This window comes from Ursus arctos, unplaced genomic scaffold (genome assembly GCF_023065955.2).
Source record: "Ursus arctos isolate Adak ecotype North America unplaced genomic scaffold, UrsArc2.0 scaffold_5, whole genome shotgun sequence".
NCBI classification, from domain to species: Eukaryota; Metazoa; Chordata; class Mammalia; order Carnivora; family Ursidae; genus Ursus; species Ursus arctos.
The window spans coordinates 2,185,014-2,199,878 of NW_026623067.1; positions in this window are offsets into that span (position 1 = coordinate 2,185,014).

The following is a 14,865-nucleotide window of genomic DNA, read 5'->3' on the forward strand; positions in this document are numbered from 1 at the left end:
AAGGTCGCCAGGGGCTCGGAGGGCCCTACCCATTCTCCCACCCTGAATGACTGGTGGCGCCCCTAGCAGCCCGGGCAGCGGCGGGGTGGCAGGATGAGTCTGGCACTGGGGCTCCTGGGCCGCCAATCCCCGGCGTTGCGGTGCCAGGACCCTTGGCAGGGGCCCCTAGGGGCTGACCTAGGGTTAAGGTTAGCCCCCAGGCGGCCGGCAGGCCCGATCCTCCTGCTGTGACGCGAGCGGAGGGTCGGACCGAGGTGAGGGTGCTGGCAGCAGGAGCGTTGGTCCAAGCATTTTGGCGCGGGGGGCCTACGAATGTTGCAGGGGCCTCGGAGGACCCTGCCCGTTCTCCCGCCCTGAATGACAGGCGGTGCGCCTAGCGGCCCAGGTGGCGGCGGGGCAGCAGGGTGAGTCCGGCGCTGGGGCTCAGGGGTCCCCAATCCCCGGCGATGCGGCCCCAGGCCCCTTGCGAGTGGCCCCTCGGGGGCCGACCTAGGGTTAGGTTTAGACCCCAGGAGGCCGGGAGGCCTGAACCGCCGGCTGTGCGGCGAGTGGAGGGGTGGGCCGAGGTAAGGGCCCTGGCGAGTGGGAGTGTTGGCCCAAGCGTTTTGGTGTGGGGGGGCCTTCGAAAGTCACCAGGTGCTCGGAGGGCCCTGATCATTCTCCCGCCCTAAATGACCGATGGCGCCACTGGCTACCGGGGTGGCAGTGGGGCGGCAGGGTGAGTCCTGTGCTGGGGCTCGGGGGTCCCCAATCTCCGGCGTTGCGGTGCCAGGCCCCTTGGGATGGGCGCCTCGGGGGCTGACCTACGGTTAGGGTTAGACCTCAGGAAGCCAGCAGGCCCGAAAAGCCGGCTGTGCGGCTAGTGAGGGGCGGGCGAGGTGAGGGTGCTGGCGAGCGGGAATGTGGGTCCAAGCGTTTTGGCGCGGTGGGGCCTACGAATGTCGCAGGGGCCTCGGAGGACCCTCCCTGTTCTCCCGCCCTGATTGATGGGTTAAGCACCTAGCGGCCCGGGTGGCAGCGGGGCGGCAGGGTGAGTCTGGTGCTGGAGGTGGGGGTTTCCCAATCCCCGGCGTTGCACTGCCAGGCCCCTTGGGAGGGGCCCTTCGGGGGGCGACCTAGGGTTAGGGTTAGCCCCCAGGAGGCCGGGAGGCCCGATCCACTGGCTGTGCCGCGAGCAGAGGGGTGGGCTGACGTGAGGGCGCTGACTAGCAGGAGTGTGGGCGCAGGCGTTTTGATGCGGGGTGCCTTCGAATGTGGCCCAGGGCTCGGAGGGCCCTGCCCGTTCTCACACCCTGAATAACCGGCGGCGCCGCTAGCGGCCCGGGTAGCGGCGGGGTGGCAAGGTGAGTCCGGCGCTGGGGCTCTGGGGTCAGCAATCTCATGCTTTGTGGCACCAGGCCCCATCAGATGGGCCCCTCGGGGCCCGACCTAGCAGTAGGGTAGCCCCCAGGAGGCCGGCAGCCTGATCCGCCGGCTGTGCAGCGAGCAGAGGGGCGGGCCGAGGTCAGGCTGCTGGTGAGCGGGAACGTGGGCCCAAGCGTTTTGGTGCGGGGGGCCTTTCGAAGGTCGCCAGGGGCTCGGAGGGCCCAGCCCGTTCTCCCGCCCTAAATGACTGATGGCGCCCCTGGCAGCCCGGGTAGCAGCGGGGCGGCAGGGTGAGTCCTGCGCTGATGCTCGGGGTTCCCCAGTCTCCAGCGTTGCAATGCCAGGCCCCTTGGGAGGGGCCCCTCGGGGATGACCTAGGGTTACGGTTAGACCCAGGGGGCAGGCAGGCCTGAAAAGCCAGGTGTGCGTCGAGCGGAGGGGCGGGCGAGGTGAGGGCGCTGGCATGCGGTAATGTGGGCCCAAGCGTTTTGGCGCGGGGGGTCTACGAATGTCGCAGGGGCCTCGGAGGACCCTGCCCTTTCTCCCGCCCTGAATGATGGGTTAAGCCCTTAGCAGCCGGGGGTGGCAGCCCCTAGTGGCCCAGGTGGTGGACGGCAGCAGTGTTAGTCTGGCGCTGGGGCTCGGGGGTCCCCAATCCCCAGCGTTGTAGCGTCAGGTCCCTTGGGAGGGGCCCCTCGTTGGCAGACCTAGGGTTCGGGTTAGCCCCCAGGAGACAGGCAGGCCCGATCGGCCGGCTGTGCGGTGAGAGGAGTGGAGGGCCGAGATGAGGGCGCTGGCGAGCGGGAGCGTGAGCCCAAGCGTTTTGGTGCGGGGGACCTTCGAAGGTCGCTGGGGCTCAGAGGGCCCTGCCCGTTCTCCTGCCCTGGATAACCGGCGCACCCCTAGAGGCCTGGGTGGCGGCGGGGCGGCAGTGTGAGTCCGGCGCTGAGGCTTCGGGGTCCCGAAACCCTGGCGTTGAGGCACCAGGCCCCTTGGGAGGGGCCCCTCAGGGGCCGACCTAGGGTTAGGGTTAGCCCCCAGGAGGCCTGCAGGCCTGATCCACCAGCTGTGCGGCGAGCGGAGGGGCAGGCCGAGGTGAGGGTGCTGGTAAGCGGGAGCGTGGGCCCAAGCGTTTTGGCGGGGGGGCCTTTGAAAATCACCGGTGGCTCGGAGGGCCCTGCCCGCTCTCCCGCCCTGAATGACCGGCGTCGCCCCTAGAGGCCCTGGGTGGCGGTGGGGCGGCAATGTGATTCCGGCGCTGCAGCTCGGGGGTCACCAATCTCTGGAGCTGCAGCGCCAGGCCCCTTGGGAGGTATGCCTCAGTGGCTGACCTATGGTTAAAATTGGACCTCAGGAGGCCGGCAGGCCCGAAACGCCAGCTGTGCGGCGAGCAGATGGGCAGGCCGAGGTGAGGGCGCCTGCGAGCATGAGCGTGGGCCCAAGCGTTTTGGCGCGGGGCGCCTTCGAATGTCGCTGTGGGCTAGGAGGGCCCTGCCTGTTTTCCCACACTGAATGACCGGTGGCGCCCCTAGCATCCCGGGTGGCTGCAGGACGGCAAGGTGAGTCATCGCTGGGGCTCGGGGTCCCCAATCCCCGTTGTTGCGGCGCCAGAGCCCTTGGGAAGGGCCCTGCGAAAGCTGACCTAGGATTATTGTTAGTCCCCAGGAGGCCGGCAGGCTTGACCCTTGGGTTGTGCGGCGAGCAGAGGGGCGGGCCGAAGTGAGGGCGCTGGGAGCAGGAGCGTGGGCCCAAGCGTTTTGGCGCGGTGGGGCTTCGAATGACGAGGGGAACTCGGAAGGCCCTGCCCGTTCTCCCGCACTGAATGTCCTACGGCGCCCCTAGCGACCTGTGTGGCGGCGGGGCGGCAGAGTGAGTCTGGCGCTGGGCCTCTGGAGTCAGCAATCCTAGGCGTTGCGGAGCCAGGCCCCTTGGGAGGGGCCCCTCGGGGGCCGACCCAAGGTTCAGGTTAGCCCCCAAGAGGCCCGCAGGCCCGATCTGCTGGCTGTGCGGCGAGCGGAGGGGCGGGCTGCGGTAAGGGCCCTGGCGAGCGGGAGCGAGGGCCAACCGTTTTGGCGCTGGGGCCCTTGGAAGGTCGTTGGGGGTCGGAGGGCCCGGCCCGTTCTCCTGTCCTGAATGCCCTGAGGCGCCCTTAGCAGCCCGGATGGCTTCGGGCCAGCAGGGTGAGTCCGGCGCTGGGCGTCGGGGGTCCCCAATCCCTGGCGTTGCGGCGCCAGGCCCCTTGGGAGGGGTCCCTCAGTGACCGATCTAGGGTAATGGTTAGACCGCAGGAGGCCCGCAGGCCCGATCCGCCAGCTGTGTGGCGAGCAGTGGGGTGGGCAGAGGTGAAGGTGCTGGCGAGCGGGAGCGTGGGCCCAAGCGTTTTGGCGCGGGGGGCCTTCAAATGTCGCCAGGCGCTTGGAGGGCCCTGGCCGTTCTCCCATCCTGAATGACCGGCGGCGCCCCTAGTGGCCCGGGTAACAGCGGGGCAGCAGGATGAGTCTGGCGCTGGGGCTCGGGGCTCCCCAATCTCCGGCGTTGCGGCGCCAGGCCCCTTGAGAAGGGTCCCACGGAGGCCGACCTAGGGTTAGTGTTAGCCCTCAGGAAGCCGGCAGGCCCGATTCGCTGGCTGTGCGGTGAGCGGAGGGGCGGGCTGATGTGAGGGCGCTGGGGAGCGGGAGCGTGGGCCCAAGCATTTTGGCGCGGGGCGCCTTCGGATGTCGCTGTGGGCTAGGAGGGCCCTGCCTGTTCTCCCGCACTGAATGACCGGCGGTGCCCCTAGCGGCCCAGGTGGCTGCGGGACAGCAAGGTGAGTCATGGCTGGGGCTCGGGGTCCCCAATCCCGACGTTGCGGCGCCAGGCCCTTTGGGCGTGGCCCCTCGGGGTCAGACCTAGGGTTAGGGTTAGCCCCCATGAGGCCGGCAGGCCTGATCCGCCGGTTGTGCTCCAAGCGGAGGGGTGGGCCGAGGTGAGGGCGCTGTCGAGCGGGCACGTGGGCCCAAGTATTTTGTCGTGGGTGCCATCGAAGGTCGCCGGGGGCTCGGAGGGCACTGCCTGTTCTCCCGCCCTGAATGACCGGCTGCGTGCCTAGCGGTCCTGGTGGCAGCTGGGGGACGGGGTGAGTCTGGAACTAGGGCTCGGGGGTCCCCAAACCCCGGCGTTGCAGTGCCAGGCCCCTTGGGAGGGGCCCCTCGGGGGCAGACCTAGGGTTAGGGTTAGCCACCAGGAGGCCAGCAGGCCCGATCCGCCAGCTGTGCGGCGAGGGGTGAGGTGGGCCGTGGTGAGTGCGATGGCGAGTAGAAGCATGGGCCCCAGCATTTTGGTGAAGGGGGCCTTTGAAGGTCACCGGGGCCACGAAGGGCCCTGCTCGTTTTCCCGCCCTGAATGATCGGTGGCGCCCATAGTAGCCCGAGGGGAGATGGTTGGCAGGGTGAGTCCGGCGCTGAGGCTCGGAGGTCCTTAAATCCCGGTGTTGCAGCGCCAGGCCACTTGGAAGGGGCCCCTCTTGGGCCGACCCAGAGTTCCGGTTAGCACCCAGGAGGCCGGCAGGCCCGATCCACCGGCTGTGTGGCGAGCGGAGGGGCAGGCCAAGGAGAGGGCGCTGGCGAGCAGGAGCGTAGGCCCTAGAGTTTTTGCGCAGGGGGCCTTCGAAAGTAGCCAGGGGCTCAGAGGGCGCTGCCCATTCTCCAGCCGTGAATGAACAGCGGCGCCCCTAGTGGCACAGGTGGCGGCAGGGCGGCAGGGTAGTCCGGCGCTAGGGGCTCAGGGGTCCCCAATCCTCGGTGTTGCGGCGCCAGGCCCCTTGGTGGGGCCCCTCGGGGACCAACCTCGGGTTAGGGTTAGCATCCAGGAGGCCAGCAGGCCCGGTCCACTGGCTGTGTCGTGCACGGATGGGCAGGCTGAGGTGAGGGCGCTGGCGAGCAGTAGTGAGGGCCCAAGCGTTTTGGCACGGGGGGCCTTCGAAGGTCACCAGGGGCTCGGAGGGCATGCTCCTTCTACCGCCCCGAATGACCGGCAGCGCCCCTAGCGTCCTGGGTGGCGGCACAGCGGCAGGGTGAGTCCAGCGCTGGGGCTCAGGGTCCCCAATTCCTGGCGTTGCGGCGCCAGGCCCCTTGGGAGGTGCCCCTTTGGGGCCAACCTAGGGATAGGGTTAGCCCCCAGGAGACCGGCAGGCTCAAACGCCAGCTGTGCGGCGAGCAGATGGGCGGGCCGAGGTGAGGGCACTGGAGAGCGGGAGCGAGGAACCCAGCGTTTTGGCGCTGGGGGCCTCGAATGTCTCTGGAGTGCCCTGCCTGTTCCTCCGCCCTGAATGACCGGCGGCACCCCTAGCGGCCTGGGTGGTGGTGGGGTGGCAGGGTGAGACCGGCGATGGGGCTGGGGGTCCCCAATGCCCAAATTACTGCACCAGGCCCCTTTGGAGGGGCCCCCGTGGGCCGACCTAGGGTTAGGGTTAGCCCCCAGGAGGCCGGCAGACCCGATCTGTTGGGTGTGCGGCGAGTGGAGGGGCCGCCCGAGGTGAGGGCACTGGCGAGCCGGAGCGTGGACCCAAGTGTTTTGGCACGCGGTGCCTTCAAAATTCACCGGGGTTTCTGAGGGCCCTGCCCGTTTTCCCGACCTGAATGACGGGCGGCGCCCCTAGATGAGCGGGTGGCAGCGGGGTGGCAGGGTGAGTCCCGCATTGGGGCTCGGGGGTCCCCAATCCCCGGGGTTGCAGCACCAGGCCCCTCAACTAGGCTTAGGGTTAGCCCCCAGGAGGCCCACAGGCCCAAAAAGCCGGCTCTGCGGCGAGCAGAGGGGACGGCTGAAGTGAGGGCGCTGGCGAGTGGGAGCATGGGACCAAGCATTATGGAGCGGGGGGATTTCAAAGATCGCCAGGGGCTCGGAAGGCCCTGACCGTTCTCCCACCCTGAATGACCGGTGGCACCCATAGCAGACCGGGTGGCGGCGGGGCTTATGGTGAGTCCGGCGCTAGGGCTCGGGGGTCCTCAATCCCGGGCGTTGCCGCGCCAGGCCCCTTGGGAGGTTCCCCTCAGGGGCCGACCTATGGTTAGGGTTAGCCCGGGAAGGCTGGCAGGCCCGATCCACCGGCTGTGTGCCTAGCAGCGGGCCGGGCTGAGGTGAGGGAGCTAGGAAGCGGGTGCATGGGCCCAAGCGTTTTGGCGTGGGGGGCCTTCGAAGGTCACCCGGGGCTCAGAGGGCCCTGCCCGTTCTCCCGACCTGAATGACCGGCAGTGCTCCTAACGGCCCAGGTGGGGCCGGGGCGGCAGGGTGGGTACGGTGCTGGGGCTCGGGGGTTCCCAATCCCCGGCGTTGCGGCGCCAGGCCCCTTGGAAAGGGCCCCTCGGGGGCCGACCTAGGGTTAGGGTTAGCCCCAAAATGCTGGCAGGCCCTATCCGCCGTCTGTGCGGTGAGCAGAGGGGCGGGCTGAGGTGAGGGCGCTGGCGAGCAGGAGCGTGGGCCCAAGCGTTTTGGCGTGGGGGGACTTCGAAGGTCGCCGGTGGCTCGGATGGCCCTCCCCGTTCTCCCGCCCTGAATGACCGCGGCGCCCCTAGCGGCCCGGGTGGGGCCGGGGCGGCAGAGTGGGTCCAGCGCTGGGACTCGGGGTTCCCCAATCCCTGGCGTTGCGGCGCCATGCCCCTTGAGAGGGGCCCGTCAGGGGCCGACCTAGGGTTAGGGTTAGCCCCCAGGAGGCCGGCAGGCCCAATCCGCCGGCTGTGCAGCGAGCGGAGGGGCGGGCCAAGGTGAGGGCGCTGGCAAGCAGGAGCGTGGGCCCAAGCCTTTTGGTGCGGGGGGCCTTTGAAGGTCACCGGTGGCTCAGAGGGCCCTGCCCGTTCTCCAGGCCTGAATGATGGGCAGCCCCCTAGCGGCCAGGGTGGCGGCGGGGCGGCAGGGTGAGTCCGGCGCTGGGGCTCGGGGGTACGTACTCCCTAGTGTTGTGGCGCCAGGCCCCTTGGGAGGGGCCCCACAGGGGCCGAACTTGGGTTAGGGTTAGCACCCAGGAGGCCGGCAGGCCCGATCCACTGGCTGTGCGGTGAGCGGAGGAGGGCGGAGGTGAGCGGGAGCGTCGGCCCAAGCGTTTTGGCGCGGGGTGCCTTCGAAGGACACCAGGGGATCGGAGGGCCCTGCCCGTTCTCCCGCCCTGAATGACCGGCGTTGTCCCTAGAGGCCCGGGGTGTGGCAGGGTGGCAGGGTGAGTCCGGCGCTGGGGCTCGGGGCTCCCCAATCCCTGGCATTGCGGCGCTAAGCCCCTTGGGAGGGGCCCCTCGGGGTTTAACTAGGTTTAGGGTTAGCCCCCAGGAGGTTGGCAGGCCCAAAAAGCCGGCTCTGCGGCGAGCAGAGAGGCAGGCCGAAGTGAGGGCGCTGGCGAGCGGGAGCGTGGGACCAAGTGTTATGGAGCAGGGGGATTTCAAAGATCGCCAGGGGCTCAGAAGGCCCTGACTGTTCTCCCACCCTGAATGACCGGCGGCGCCCATAGCAGACCGGATGGCAGCGGGGCAGATGGTGAGTCCGGCGCTGGGTCTCGGGGGTCCCCAATTCCCGGCGTTGCGGTGCCAGGCCCCTTGGGAAGGGCCCCTCGGGGGCCGACGTAGGATTAGGGTTAGCCCCAAGATCCTGGCAGGCCCGATCCGCTGGCTGTGCTGCGAGCGAAGGGACGGGCCGAGGTGAGGGCGCTGGTGAGCATGAGTGTGGGCCCAAGCGTTTTGGCTCAGGGCGCTTGCAAAGGTCGCCGGGGGTTCGGAGGGCTTTGCCCATTCTCCCGCATTGAATGACCGGAGGTGCCCCAAGCGGCTCGGGTGGCGGCGGGGCGGCAGTTTGAGTCTGGCGCTGGGGCTCGGGGGTCCCCAATCCCCGGCGTTGTGGCGCCAGGCCCCTTGGGAGTGGCCCCTCGGGAGTTAACTAGGCTTAGGGTTAGCCACCAGGAGGCCGGCAGACCCAATCAGCCGGCTGTGCGGGGAGCAGAGGGGTGGGCCGAAGTGAGGGTACTGGCGAGCGGAACCTGGGCCCAAGCGTGTTGGCGCGGGGGTCCTTGGAAAGTCGCCGGGGGTCAGAGGGCCCTGCCCGTTCTCCCGCCCTGAATGACCAGCAGCGTCCCAGCGGCCCGGGTGTCGGCGGGGCCGCAGGGTGAGTCCGGCGCTGGGGCTCGGAGATCCCTATCCCTGGCGTTGTGGTGCCAAGCCCGTTGGGAGGGGCCTCTCAGGGCCCGACCTAGGGTTATGGTTAGGCCCCAGGGGGCCAGCAGGCCCAATCCACTGGCAGTGCGGTGAGTGGTGGGCGGGCCGAGGTGAGGGCGCTGGCGAGCGGTAGCGTTGGCCCAAGCGTTTTGGCGCGGTGTGCCTTTGAATGTGGCCGGGTCTGGGAGGGCCCTGCCAGTTCTCCTGCCTGAATGAATGGCGGTGCCCCTAGCAGCAGGGGTGGCGGTCAGGCCGCAGGGTGTGTCTGGAGCTGGGGCTCGGGGGTCTCCAATGCCCGATGTTGCGGTACCAGGTCCTTTTGGAGGGGCTCCTCTGGGGCTTACCTAGGGTTAGGGTTAGCCCCAAGGAGGCCAGCAGGCCCCATCCGCTGGCTGTTTGGTGAGCAGTGTAGGGGGTCGTGGTGAGTGCGCAGGGTAGGGAGAGCGTGGGCCCAAGAGTTGTGGCCCCAAGGGGCCTTCGAAGGTTGCTGTGGGCTCAGGTGGGCCTGTCTCTTCTCCCGCCCTGAATGCTCTACATCGCCCCGAGGAGCCCGGGTGGCGGCACAGTGGCAGCCTGAGTCAGGCGTTGTGGCTCGGGGGTCCCCAATCCTAGGCACTGTGGCGTTAAGGCCCCTTGGGAGTGGGCCCCTTGGCAGGTGACCTAGGATTAGGGTTAGCCCCAAGAAGCCGGCAGGCCCGATAAGCCAGCTGAGGGGCGAGTGGGGCAGTGGGCCAAGGTGAGGGCAAGGGGCAGGGGGAGCATGGACCCAAGCATTGTGGCATAGGGATCGTCGAGGTGGCAGGGGTCTTGGGGCTTCTTCTGGTTCTCCGGCCCTGAATGCTCGGCGTCGCCTCTAGGGACTCGGGTGACCTTCTGGTAGTAGGCTGAGTGCCGCTGGGGCTCGGGCTTCCCCAGTCCTATGCGGTGCTGCGCCAGGCCCCTAGGAAAGGACCCCTCATTCCCCGACCAAAGTTTAGGGTTAGGCCCCAGGATCCCAACAAGCCCGATCTTCCACCTGAGTGGTGAGTAAGGCAGCTTGCCAAGATGAAAGTGTGGGGGAGGGGGAGCGTGGGCCCAAGCATTGTGGCTCGTGGGGCCATCGAATTTTGCCGGGGGCTCAGGGGTCCCTGCCCATTCTCCCGCCCTGAATGCTGGGCAGCACCCCGAGGGCCCCAGAGGGGCTGCGCAGTGGCAGGCTGAGTCCCGCACTTGGGCTTAGGGGTCCCCAATCCCTGGCGCTGTGGCGCCAGGCCCCTGGGGAGGCTCCCCTTGGCGGCCAATCTAGGGTTAGGGTTAGGCTCCAGGAGCCCGGTAGGCCTGATGCGCTGGCTGTGCTGCGACTGGAGCGGTGGGCGGAGGGGATGACGCAGGGTAGTGGTAGCGTGGTCCCTAGTGTTGTGACGCTGGGGGCCGTCGAAGTCACTGGGGACTCCGGGGCCCTGCCGGTTCTCCTGAATGCTCGTCTGAACATTGAGTCCTGAATGCTCGGCGGTGCCCCAAGGGGACCGGTTGACTGCAGGTGGGCACGCTGAGTCCAGCGCTGGGGTCAGGGGTCCCCTATCCCCGGCGCTATGGCTCCAGGCCCCTGGGGAGGGACCCCTAGTCGACTGACCTAGGGTTAGGGTTAGGCCCCAGGAGCCTGACAGGCCTGATACACCAGCTGTGCGGGGAGCAGAGCGGCGGGCTGAGGTGAGTACGTGGGGGAGGGGGAGCGTGGCCCCCAGTGTTGGGGCACAGGGGACCTTCAAATGTCCCTGGTTTTTTTTCTCCTTCTGTAAAGCTCTGGATTTGGACTGCTCACACTTGCTTTCAGATTTTATCATCTACATTGAGAAGGGTTGCCCTGGAATTCCTTTCCCTATCACAGGTTGCTGGGATGGCATCAAGATCCTCCTGATCCACTGAGAGCAGTGTGCTGTATTCCCTTCGTGTGTTCTCTGCATGAGTATGGACAAAATTGTCATTCAGAAACAGTCCACTTTTCTGAATTTAGAAGCTATTTAAGGAAGCCAGTTTCATTGAAAAATCAAAATTAACTAATATGGAAAACCTAGAATTTTCATCTGAGACTGTGGACAAATTGGAGTGTGGAAATGAAAAGAAAAATTTAAAAAAGAAACAAATTTCTCTAAAAGTGAAGCAGCCAACTTGAGAGAAGGAATTCAGAAAATTGACACAAACATACCTGTAGAAAAACCGTTCAGATTTCCCATCGTGGGGAGCTTCACACCTGTTAACCAAACTGCAAGGGCTGGGCTCACAGAGTGACAGTTGAAATGGAGGGGAAGGTGTGCATCATCATCAGGTTGCCGTGGCGATGGCTCATGCTAGAACTTTCAGAGCCCAAGGCAGCTCTGCACACTGTGCATTGATAGAGGAAAGTGGGTCGGGGTTAGGTAGATGGATGATGGGTATGAAGGAGGACACAGATCAGCACTAAGTGTTGTATGTAAGTGATGAATGACCGAATTCTACTCCAGAAACCAATACTGTAATGTATGTTAACTAACTAACAAACAAAAACAAACAAACAAAAAAAAGGATACCCCTGGCAGGGACACATAGGAGACTTAAATTTTCTTTTTACATCTGCTATTCTATAAAACTTTTATTAGTAAAACACTGTTTAAAAAAGTCTTTCCTGGGTTTCCTGGGTGGCTTAGTGGGTTAAGCATCTGCCTTCAGCTCAAGTCAGGCTCCTGGACTCCAGGGATCAAACCCAGCATCAAGCTCCCCACTCAGTGGAGAGTCTGCATCACCCTCTGCCCCTCACCACACTTGTGCACTCTATCTTGTTCTCTTTTGCTCTCTCAAATAAATAAGATCCCCAGGATGTCCCTGTTTTCCTTCCAAGGAGCCCGTTGAAGCCAAGAGTGACACTAATGTCTCAGGGGAGGACTGCCTGAGCCACAAGCTAAGTATGCAAAGATATCTCCCTCATTTTCCAATAAATTTCATTAATTTGGATTCCAAGTTTCCTTTCTGCAGGGGATAGAAAAACATTCCTGGAAACACTGGATTTCTCCTGTGTTTCAGATTATAAAGGTCCTTAGTGCATTGACCTCCCTCTCTCCTGCCCTCCATCCTGAATTTCCGTTGTGTAATGTGGATAGTTCTGTGTGGACAGCAGGTCCTCCCCACCACTGGATGGGGCCTACCGTGGTGTGTGTTCAGGTCATGGGGCCAGGCTACTCTTGCAGTGGGTGTCCTGCATGGACTCATAAGATGAGGCAGGTCCCAGCTGGGCAGGACCCTCTGGCTGCTGAGGTCAGTCTGTGCACTCTGAGTGTTTGGAACCCAAACCTCTCTGCTGGTTTCACCCCTTGTCCATCCACTCCCTAGAGCTGTCATGCCGGGGGCCACATACATTGTAACCATCTGCCGGACCAGCAACATGCTCTGTTTGATGCCTTGCAAAATGAAAATTCAGAACCCCGTGGGCAGAAAGCTAGAGATAATAAGCAGTTCTAGGCAAGAAAGATAGAAATGATTTTCTTTAAAGTATTTTATGGCTTAGATAACATAATAGGATTAAAGAATCCATGAATAACAGCATAAATTTACACATGACGAAGTCATCCTTTTGCTTCTAAGGGTAATGCAATCATGCCATTTTATCCAATTGATACCTAAACAGATCATTTTTCTGGCACAGTTTTGTAAAACTTTATGAAATATGTCATTAAATGGATACTTTTAAGAAGTTAATTTTTAGATAATATCGTCAAGTAATCGCTGTCACTTTGGCAAATGTGGGATAACAACTATTCTTAGTTTATGCCTTTGAGAGGATTTTTGTTGGTGGTGGTGGTGTGAATGTAAGTATAGGTATTTAGAGTACCTTATAGGCTGTGATGGATCACAATGAATGGATTTCTGAAGTGATGTCAAAGTATAAATTATATTTATAACACCCAGAGCTGATTCTTGTGAACCAAAGTTTCCACAAAGATTCATTTTTTTATTTTTATTTCTTTTAGATTTTATTTATTTATTTGACAGAGAGACAGCCAGTGAGACAGGGAACACAAGCAGGAGAGTGGGAGAGGAAGGAGCAGACTCCCAGTGGAGGAGCCCCATGTGGGGCTCGATCCCAGGACTCTGGGATCACGCCCTGACCTGAAGGCAGATGCTTAACAACTGAGCCACCCAGGTGCCCCTCCAAAAAGATGTAAATGGAAACAACTCAATTTCAGGAACCTCAATTTAACTTGAAGTGTACTTTGTCATTTTCATGTTTCCTCTGGTATTTGCCATAACCTGATGATGTGTCAATAGCCTCAAGTGGGCTCTCCATTTGCACATCACTTGTGTCATCAAGAGTAGATCCTGGAAAACACCTGAAACCTCAATTTGGGGAAGTAGGGACGGTCATCTGGGAGACAAGGATTGGCGAGAAATCCGGTGAGCCCCTTATTTTCAGCAGGGAGAGCAGGTCTATAAAGGAAAAACACAGGCACTTGTTTTGAAAGAACTGTGGTGAGGGCTGGCTGCTAACAGTTGTTACATTGTCTCTAGTTCAGTCCAAAGTAGAAGACTGTGTTGGAGGAGGTGGTCCAGTTGTAGCTGAGCAGTTACAAGTGCCAGGAGTCCACAGTTCGTGGTGTTCGGAAACTGAAACAGGAGATGTGCAGATGCATTACTTCTGTGTCCTCGTTTCCACTCTAGTTGGAGTGGCTCTCTTAGCAAAACTTACTTCATTTTGAATCTTTTTAAAAATTTTTTGTTGTGTTATGTTAGTCACCATACAGTACATCCTTAGTTTTGGATATAATGTTCCATGATTCATTGTTTGCCTATGATACCCAGTGCTCCATGCAATATGTGCCCTCCCACTCACTCAACATACATACACTCTCCTTACTCTTGTTCCCTCTTTCATCCCCCCTCCCTCTTAACTCATCCCTGTTTACCTTATACATTTAATGTACACTTGGTATTTCCTGAGTACCTGCTATCCTCCCTAGAATGTAAGGTGCCACAAGGCGGCAATTTCGTTCTTGCTCGTTGGCTCGTTGCTCTGTCCCAGAGCTTAGAACAATAACATAACACATGCCGTGAAGGGTTGCTTAAGAAATGAGCAAACAGAGCTTAGTTAAGTGTTTGGCTTAATGCTACACCTCATTTTTAAGGCTTAATTTATAGTGGGGTTAACACTGTTTACCTCACAATGGATATGTGATGCAAAGAGATGGAAAAGCATTCTTTCAACTCTCTATTGTCATAGCCTGTGAAAATAAAGGAAGCCTTGTCAAAGCGAACTCGGGGGAAGCTGGAAGGGACAATCACAGCACTCAGTGTCAGTTACAGGAAGGATTGTCAATTACAGACCCAACAGAAGAATCCTCAACAGGAAAGAATCATCAGTTACAGGCCCCAGCAGGAAAAGATGTACATTGCATGTCCTATAAGAAATTGACTACCCCTGCAACCCAGACAATGAGAAACTGTCATCACCCCCAATTCTTGCTTTTCTGCAATGGGCTTTCCTTCAAAACAACCTCTCCCAACTTCCTCCTTCTTTGCCATAAAATAAGTCCCTCTCCTTTGTTGAACTTGGCTATGGTTTTGCCATAGCTTGCAGGTCCTGAATTGTAATCTCTGTTAATCCCAAATAAATGCATTTTTGCTGGTAAAATATCTGATTGTTTTATTTTTAGGTGGAGCCATCCAAACTCAGGATGTCCCAAAGGGAACTGTCTTCATTTATTTAAAGAAAAATTAGTAGATGCCTCTCACTCCCCTGCTCTCATATAACTTTCATGCTAGTTAGAAAGACACCTATTCAACAATCACAGAGTTACAGAATTCAAAATTGTTATAGATGACATAAGAAATAACAGCAACAACAATAATAATCAACAACAATAATACTGAGTTTAGGCATCCACAAAGAATATTGCCATTAGGCTGGCAGAGTTCTTTTGTAGATATCTGCCCTGGGAAATGCTGGAATGTAGGGCGTGCAACAAACCTCTGCCTGCAAGAAGGAAGGAGAAAGCTTCTCTTTAGCCAAGATCAGGGACCTGACTCACTTTTCATGGTGGGTCAATTAGTGAGTGCATCCTAATATCCATGGGTACCTGCTGTCTTTAAAAGTAGAAAGAAGCTGGGGCTCCTGGGTGGCTCAGTTGGTTGAGTGTCTGCCTTCAGCTCAGGTCATGATCCCGGGGTCAGGTCATGATCCCAGGGTCGTGGGATTGAGCCCTGTGTTGGCCTCCCCACTTGGAGGGTAGCCTGCTTCTCCCTTTCCCCGGCTTGTGCTCTCTCTCTCTCTCAAATAAATAAATGAAATCTTAAAAAAAAAGAAAAAAGTAGTACAGCATAGTGA